The sequence below is a fragment of the Cupressus sempervirens genome, chromosome 6, assembly GCF_028749045.1.
Source record: "Cupressus sempervirens isolate cs-2001-9-10 chromosome 6, ASM2874904v1, whole genome shotgun sequence".
Classification (NCBI taxonomy): domain Eukaryota; kingdom Viridiplantae; phylum Streptophyta; class Pinopsida; order Cupressales; family Cupressaceae; genus Cupressus; species Cupressus sempervirens.
The window spans coordinates 498192270-498202376 of record NC_143123.1 but is presented as its reverse complement, the minus strand read 5'-3'; the positions used below and the strand labels follow the sequence as shown (position 1 = coordinate 498202376).

Below are 10107 nucleotides of genomic sequence, written 5' to 3'. Positions count from 1 at the left end.
ACAAGCACGAAGAAGACAAAGATCCGAAAGTGTTTTTTAGAATGGTTCACAAACCCTACCTTGATCTGATGCTAACAATCTGGTGAAACCCTTGCTAATCCGAACCCTTCCAAGCTTCCAAAGATTTCTTTGCTCCCCTTTCCAAAAGTGTGTTCCCTAAAAACCTGTGTGTGCAATAATGACCCAAAACCCTCTAATATAGAATCTAATTACCTTTTAGGGCTTCTGTCCCCACAACTCTAAAATAATAATTACTTTATTTAATTAATTCATTCATGCACAATTAATTTCCCTTTTAATTAAAATTATTATTTTATTATTCCTTTCATGCACGTTAAGTGAATTGTTAAATTACTTTATTTAACTTTCCACTTTACTTTAATAAATTTATAACTTTTTAAATCTCATGTGCACATTATTAAAATATCTTTATTCAAGTTCACATTTTTATTTTTTTTATTAATTTTATTTTTAACTCATGCATAATTCATGCGAACTATAATCTTTATGATAATTAAATATCTTTTCACTTTTAATTTCATTTTTAGAAACTTAATTGATAAAATATTTATTAACTTAAATAACAATAATATTTAGCATTTATTTAAAAATGCACTCTAAATATATTATTATTAAATTAAATAAATATAATCACGTTCTAAATTTAAACTTTAACTTTTATCTCCAATATTTAATTCTCTCTTATTTAATTAATTCATTCATGCACAATTAATTTTCTTTTTAATTAAGATATTCTTTTAGTAATCCTTCATGCACTTTAAGTGAATTGTTAAATTACTTTATTTAACTTTCCACTTTGACTTTGCTTTTAAAGTTAATTTATAATTTTAATCTCATGCGTACTTTATTAAAATACCTTTATTCAAGTTCACATGTTTTTTTATCTTTTAAATTAATCTCTTATATTTAAAACTCATTCATGCAAACTTAAATCTTTTCCATAAATTAATATCTTTTTTTTCCTTTTTAATATATTTTGAACGTTTTAATTTGATAAATATTTATTAACTTAAATAACAATAATATTTAGCATTTATTTAAAAATGAACTCTAAATATATTATTATTAAATTAATAAATATTATTACGTTCTAAATTTAATCTTAAAACTTTTATCTTCAATTTAATTCTTTATATTTAATTAATTTCTCAATTAATTAAATATAATTAAATAGTCATAATATCATAATAATTTTCCATTAAATTAAATTATTAATTTAATCTATTAATTAGACTTAATTAATAGAAAATACATCAAACACTCACAAAACAACATACACACAAAAATACTCACGGGTTTTAAAACGGGTAGACAGTCTGTTACGAGTCCTCCTTGCAGGACAAGTATTATAGGCTTATGGCTAGGATTGGACCTGATCATTATCTTCTCATTCTCACCATTTGAGTATTTGTAATAGGGCGCGCTCATCTTGGCAATTCAGGGAAGTCGATGCCCGGTACTTACATCCTGCATAAAAGACGAGCATGTACATGTATATAATATATCTAAACTAAACAGACAAAGGCGGGGAGTGGTTCATCGTGTAGATCCTGACTAGCAGGTGACTACGACTCCCTCCCTTAACCACATCAAGCACGTCAGACAGAAAGATAAAATAAACACACACACCATACACATGCAAGAATGGGGTAAGTATCATAAAAATCACAAGTCTAACATCAAATGCATACATGTAATAATGCATCTTTATCAATACAACATAATCATCACTAAAGACATCATGTTAACATTGTTACAAAAGAAACCACATTTACTAACTAGGATCATCAAAATACCATTAACAACACATGAATGAAATCAACTAAGCAATAATAACCGATGCAATTGTAATTCAAGACATGAAATAATATCATAATATTGTAAATCCAATATCTCTAAACTAATCAATGCATAAAATCAACCTAAAAGAATTTGACAATGATAACAGAAATGCGAACTAGGGGTAGGCACTACATCAATCTTCCTAATAATGACATTATGAGTATTCAAGTGGCTAGAATTGCTTCCAATTCTTTTGAATCATTCTTAATCTTTGGAATAAATTGAGTTGTCCATTTGTTCATGATAAAGGGGATTTTAGGGGAGTTACTAGTTTTTAAGAATATATTTTCACTAGGCATTGGTATTGTGGCTTCTAGGGATAATTGACTGTTGGGTATTGTGAAAATGTTAAATTTCTCTTCCATATTTTGGTTTTTAAATATGAAAAATCCTAGGAACAGTATCCTCAAGAAATAGTTATACAAAATTCTGAGCCCTTTCCATAAACTATTTGAAACATATTCCTATTTTCCTTGTTGGGTATACTAATGTAGTGTTGCTTGAATCTAATAATTTGAGAGGAATATTCCCCCTACAAGGTCCATTGAAAATATTAAAATCTTTGTAACTTTGAATAGGATTTATGATTTCATTCCTACTAGTGGAACCTAGACCAATCTAAAAAATGGGTTCAAATTTAGATTTGTATTTAAAAATATTCTATAAGAAATGAAGTTAATTTTGATGATTCTTTCATGCTCATAACATCACTATGTCATACATGTGCATGTATCGTAAGGTGGCAAGAAATATACAATGTTTTATGATTTATGTACATAAATGCTTTAAATATGATATTTAATTAAACATTTTTTTTAGAATACATTACTCTCACAAGCAAAACAAAACATAATGAATATTTAGTTAGAAAGCTTCAATATCATGCTTTCCTCAATACTGTCCCTCCTCCACTATTTTCTTTCATTCCTACCATGTGAGTACTAAAAAAAACTTGATGCTTTAGTCTTCTTAACAAGAGCTCTAGAAGAGCATGAGTCTTTGCCTTGTAGTATTAGGCATTCGTATTTTGAAAATTGTTGCGCAATTTTTAAAAATTGTCTCAATTCCTATCTTATTAATGCTATGGATATTTTTGAAATATGCCTTTTTTAAACCATTAAAATGGTCACTTCCTCTTTGAGTTTTTGAGAAAGTGTGCCCTTCAATGCCTCCGGCTCATTCCCAGTTCTGCCCAGCACTTTGAATTTTCAAAATCTACTTCCGAGTCCAAAGTTATCGCAATTTAATGGAAGAACCAAAAATACATATTTTCAATAGCATCGTTAACCATTAACCTCTCAAAAGGTTAAGGTTAAGCTCCAAAATACGTATCTTGGAGGTGGTTTATTAACCTCTCCAAAATTACATATTCTCTCCCCCATCATTAACCTCATAAAAGGATAAGGTTAAGCTCCAAAATACGTATTTTGGAGATGGTTAATTAACCTCTCTAATCAGGTTAGGAATGGATTTCAAAATGGTCACTACCTATCATTTGACAAAATGCTAAAAGTGAGAGTTGTATGAAGAATGTGACCCAAATGGAGTATGATCTAGATTTATTTAACATTGTGGCATTACTAGATTTTAACATGAGAGCAATGGAGAACACGAGTCTTAATTTATGCATCTCCAAAAACTACAACTGATGCAGACTATTTTGCAATCTTAGGTGTTATTGGCTATGAGTATTTCCACAACTGGATTGGAAATGGGGTAACATGTCATGATTGGTTTCAGCTAAGCTTGAAGGAAGGGTTTATAGTTTTTAGAAGTCAGGAGTTCTCCTCTAACATGGGAAGTCATGCTGTTAAGAGAATTATAGATGTTGCAAAGCTTCAAAATTATCAATTTCCTCAAAATGTAGGTCCCATGGCTCATCTAGTAAGGCCACATTCCTATATTAAGATGGAGAATTTTTATACTATAACGGTCTATGAGAAGGGTGCAAAAGTTGTTAGAATGTACAAGACTTTGCTAGGGCAATCAAGGTTTCGCTAGGGAATGAATTTTTATTTTGAAAGACATGATGGACAAGTAGTAACATGTGAAGATTTCTTCACTGCTATGCGTGATGCCAATGGTGTAGATTTTTCTAATTTCTTGTTATGGTATTCGCAAGCTGGAACTCCTATTTTAATAGTGACATCATCCTATGATTCTGAGGCCCACACATTTACACTCAAGTCATGCAACAAATTCCTCCTACTTCTGGTCAACCTATTAAAGAGCCAATGTTTATACCAGTGGCAGTTGCATTATTAGATTCTAATGGATATGATGTTCCCCTAACTTCAGTATCTATTAAATTAGATTACAAATATATTAAATCACACATTTTAAAGCAAGAGATGTGCATTAAACTAAAAAGAGTTGCTTTAATGTAATTTCTATACTATATTTTATTTTAGTGACTGGAGAATAATACGAATTGCTAAAAAATGGAAATATATATTTCACCTAAATTTTTTTGCTTAAAGATTAGATTTACTATTAAAAATATTTAAGAAAATTTTACTATAACTTTTAATTTAAAATATTTTATTAAAAAATTAAAAAATTTAATGAATATCAATTTCTACATAGGTCACATATAATTTAAAATGTATATATAAGAACATGTATCTATCAAACCTAACTTAAAAGTATATTAAAAGAATTTCTAAAGTGTCTTCATTCAATGTATTTAAAACTTATTTAGAAACTTCCTTTAAGCACAACTCTTACATTAAAAACAAAGCTTTTCTATTTTTTTTGCTACCAGTCTATCATTGTGGAAGTTTTTTCTTGTGGAAGATTTTGCCTCACTTATCATGTTCCAAATATGTGTAAATAAAAAACCAATAAAGTATCCTAATGTTGAGTTGCCTTATCACAAAAATCACCCACTTAACAAACACCTTATAGGATTCAAATGTCTAATGAAACTATATCATCACAACAATCCCTGACAGCACATAAATCTCAATGCATGCTCTCATGCTCCAACTATACATATTTTGAAACAACATAACCATAAGATCTTAGTGATAACAACAACCAAATTGATTGCTCCAATTCAAAAAATTAATCCACAAGATTGGAAATAGCATCCATAGAAAATTATAACCCATCAAATCACTCATACCTCAAAGGTATCCAACATAAATAAACTCATACCGATGACACAACCAACCCATAAATTGCAACCTAAATTTCCATATGTGAACTAATCAATGAAGACCAAGTAAATACAACAAGTCCCACTGCATGGGTAATGTAAAATTTGAAATATCAAAGGCATACAAAGTCTACTAATAACAACATAAGGAAACTGTGGCCATGTAATACCAAGGAACATCCATAAAGTGATACAAATCATGTACAAAAACCATCACAAGTAACATTTCTCTCATCTAGTCTCCACAATTCTCCCATGTTCTACACGTGCAACGAAGAATAGAGATAAAGGAATCACCATGTTATCATCAAACAATAATAAAGTACAAATGATAACATATGACCACAAATATGTGACCACGACAACTCAAAAATGTCTCATAACACAACGTTAGAAGATAAACAAGACCAAAGGGAAAACCTACAAATCACAAGCATGTAGCATGTCCTTACAAAAACACCTTGAAATGTAAACTATGCTAGGTATGCTCCCATTCACAACCCCAAGAGAAAAGCCACAACAACATCAAAAATTGTCCAACCTAAATAGATCAAACATAGCATGATATCATGAATCTATATGGATGTAAGCCTCTCATAGAGGATTAAAACAACTCAATTTCCTATTTCATTAAATCATCTCACTATCATTGCCTAATATCAGTATAAATGAGAATACATTTTAAGAAGATAACCATACTATCCATCTCTTATAATGAATCCTCTAGAACCATCTAGCTACAACTCAAGATCCATGAATATAAAAGAAAACATAAAGCACCAAAAAGTAACATTGGGAAATACCTGTCAAGTCATAAACTATCAAGTAAACCAAGAGTGGGGAATAAAAATTCTCCTCCATGATATGAAAGTCATTATTATTTATCAAAGAATAATCTCCTCATACGTCTATATTGAACTCATTTCCATTTGCTAGCAATTTGTTGCTCATTCATCCTAGGTTTCAAAGTGAGAATAACCCTAACATATTTGGAGTATCAATACCCATAATAAGAGACACATAATGAAGCGTCAACTCATTTTTTTGATAATGACATTATACTTCTTCAAGACACTAGAATTGCTTCCAATGCTCTGGACTCATTCTTGATATTTGGCCTAAATGGAGTTTTTCAATTATTCATGTTAAAGGGGCTTTTGGGGAGTTAGTGGTTTTTAAGAACAAATCTTTAGTAAGCATTGATATGTTGGCTTCTAGGGATAATTGATAGTTGGGTATTGCGAAATCATTAAAATCCCCTTTGTCATTTTGGATTTTTAATATGTATAGTCCCAACAACACCATCCTCAAGAAATAGTTAGCAAAATTTTTGAGCCCTTTCAATAAATTATTTGAAACATATTCCTATTTTCCTTGGTGGGTATATTAATGTGGTGTTGCATGAATATGAGAATTTGAGATGAAAAATTTCCCTTCCAAGGTCCATTGAAGACTTTAAAAGATTTGTAACTTAGAATGAGCTTTATGATTGCATTCCTACTAACAAAACCTAGACCAATATCAAAAATGGCTTCAAATTTATAATTTTAAAAAAATATATTGTATAAGAAAAGAGATTAGTTTTATGTTTCTTTCATGTTGATAACATCACTATGACATACAAGGGCATGTATCTTAAGGTGACAAGAAATAGACAATATTTTATGAGTTATGGATAAATTCTTAAAATAATACATTTAATTAAATTTTTATTTTTCAGAATACATTAATCTCACAAGCCAAGCTTGTTTCCATATTTTCAATTTTAGCACTTTAATTTATCTAAAATTCCAAACATAATAAATATTCTATTGAAATATTCAATATCATGCTCCCCACAATACTGTCCCTCGTCCAATATTTGCTTTCGGTCCTACCATGCAAGTACTTCAAAATTTTTTTGTAAAGAATATCAATTTCCAGATAGGTCACATATAATTTAAAATCTATATAAAAACTTGTAACTATAAAATCTAAATTTAAAAAATATTAAATGGAGAAGTCATGTGGTGAGATTTCAGAATTAGTTTTTTTCATTCAAGACTTAAGATAAGGCTACATCACATCAACTAATAGAATAGGCCTAGTGAAAACATTAGCTCCCTACAGATAAGGCTACATCACATCACATCAACTAATAGAATAGGTCTAGTGAAAACATTACCTCCTGCCCTTCTATATATATGAGCAAGAAATTATTATTATAATCTCCAAAGCACACACTAAACAGCTGAAGTTTGTAAACCTTAGAAAGAGAAGCATCATATCATATAGTACTTGCAGCATGAGCGGGATATTCTGTAGCGAGCCTCCATTTAGGGTAGGCAAATAAGTGGGTCTTCCTGGGCACAGTGATTCCAAAGTGTTCAGCCATACCAACCTCGCCCTCTACAATCCAATCAAAGCAATAAATGAGCTGAGCCAGTGCGAACTCACTGATAGAAAGACCCATGGTCATCCCAGGGCACCCTCTTCTTCCTGATCCGAATGGCAGCAAATCGAAGTCCTGACCTTTCACGTCCTTTTTACTCCCCATAAACCTCTCTGGCTTAAACTGATGAGCATCTTTCCAGACGTTCTCGTCCCTTCCCAGCGCCCACACATTCACAAGCAGCCTCGTCTTCGGCGGAATGAAATATCCTCCCACGCTGCACCCGTCCGTGGATTCATGCGGAATGAGCAGAGGAAGCGGCGGATGAAGTCGGAAAGTTTCTTTCACCACGCATCCCAAGTATTCGAGCTTCTCGACGTCACTCTCCTTTAATCTGCCACTTCTGCCTAACACACGGTCCATCTCTTCGTGTACACGTGCCAGCGTTGCAGGATTCCTCAGCAGTTCACTCACTGCCCATTCTAGCATTGTCACCGATGTTTCCATTCCCCCACTTAAAATATCCTGCGAGAAAAATGGAATAGTTTGAACAATATTCAGTAGCTAAGACTTGTGAAAGTTTCTGAGACTTACCAGAATCATGGCTTTAATGTCGACGCGTGAGACTTTCTGGCCCTCCGTCGCGGCCTTTTCGAGCATCACGTCTACGAAATCTTTAACGTCCCGTTTTCCTTCATCCAACACGTGCTCGTCAATTACTTTCTCAGCAAATGCGTCGAATATTTTGTGAATGGCCTGGTTGCGAGCACGGAGCCCTTGCAAGTCGAGCCAGTCAAGAGAAGGAATTAAATCCCCAATTGGAAATGCACCGGCCACATAGAATATTTCGTCAATCATTTGTTTGAAGCTTAACCCTCCAACCAAGTCATTGTCAGAGTACGTTCTACTGGCAAACATTCTGCAGGTGACATTTTGTGTCAGGGACGAGAGTCTCTTGTTCACATCAACGCACCGCGCCCCATGCCCGCTCTCTTCCCAGGTGGAGGCGATCATGGCAGAAACTTCTTCCTCTCTCACGAATCTAAAAGACTCGATTCTTTTCACTGTGAGCAGCTCAACCGTGCATAGCTTTCTAATCTGCCTCCATGACTCTCCGTAGGGGCTGAAAGCCATGTCTGTATGATCATAGCATATGTATTTCCCGAAAGTGCACCTGGGTCTGCTTGCAAAAGACATATCATGAGTTTTCAGGAACTCTTGCGCCATGGCAGGAGAGGACACGACAATAGTGGGGACGGAGCCCAAACGGAGAAACATAATTTGTCCGTATTTCTTTGACAATGTTGCAAGAGACTGATGAGGGAGGCTTCCCAAGACATGGAGATTTCCTATGAGAGGCCATGGACGTGGTCCTGGAGGCAACTTCAATTTTCTGCCATTACTCTTCACCTTATACACAAAACAGTAGAGAACAAAGAGGGTCCCAAATCCTATGGCGACGGCCTCATACTCTAGCCAAGCCATCCTCCGAGAAATGGAACACTGATGAGTTGCGGTATGTGTTCCGCCTATTTATATTGCTTTCCGTTTTTGAGATGAGACATTGTTTAGCTCTGCTTAGTAATAGTCACACTTGAATCGATGGCCAGAATGATCCATCTTCTGTCTTGCATTCACTGTTTAAAAAATGAATGAATACATGTTACCGACTGCATCACATGAAAAACAAAATATTAAGAAAAAGTAAACGAATTTAATGGTTTTATAACTACAATTAATATATTCTAACAATAATTTATGTTTAACTTCCATTTCTTCCACCCTCCCGATACTATCGGAGATTAATAGTTATATAAAATATAATAATAAAAAATGTTTTCCACATTGTGCTTAGGTTGACATCATGTAAGATGAGTCCAAAGGGGACAAATTTGAGCATCTTTTCAATACTTTTATTAGATATTGTGGGGAGCCCAATAATATTAAATCTTGTTTGATTAATCACAAAAAGGTATAATTAGTATTTGTACCAAAACAAAAAAAGATTGTGCAATGGTTAAATAGATTGTCAGTTAATATATGTTTTAACAAGTATATATTGTATGTTTTCATCAGTTTAACTCTTTTTAAGAGTTCTCTTGGTTTTGCACTTTCAATGATTTCACTATTTACAACAAACACCTAGCCACTTCTACATATATATGAGAGTATAATATATAACTTGCATGCTTATAGCATATCTATGATAGACCTAAAAAAATTGAGTTGCAAATGCTCAACCTATATATATGCTTTACAAATTATATATAGTATGTGTTCATTAGTTTAACTCTATTTAAGAATTCTTTCAGTTTTTCACTTTCAATGATTTCACTATTTATAATAGACACCTGACCACTTCTACATATATATGAGAGTATAATATAATTTGCATGCTTATAGCATATCTATGATAGATCTAAAACTTTTGAGTTACAAATACTTGGCCTATATACATAAATAACACCAAGAATATATGCCCACACAACTAGCACATGTCTAATTGGCATAGACCTATTAATTAATATCTATGTAGTGCATTATGGATTACTTGCACAATTGAAATATTGAAACCCTCTTCTACTAATGAGATCATAGACAAAGATCACAAGGTTATGATGTGTCTATTATGACTATATACAAAGCTTACATTGTTATGATTAGTCCATAATGCTTCACTAATTGAAAGATCTAGTGAAATTCTTTGCAAAAA

General features: G+C 32.5%; 1 pseudogene; it reads right to left on the bottom strand.

Moving 5' to 3' along the window:
- Positions 1–7289: 7289 nt before the first annotated feature.
- LOC149553206 (cytochrome P450 750A1 pseudogene) lies at positions 7290–8879 on the bottom strand (annotated as a pseudogene).
- Between the last annotated feature and the right edge of the window lie 1228 nt (positions 8880–10107).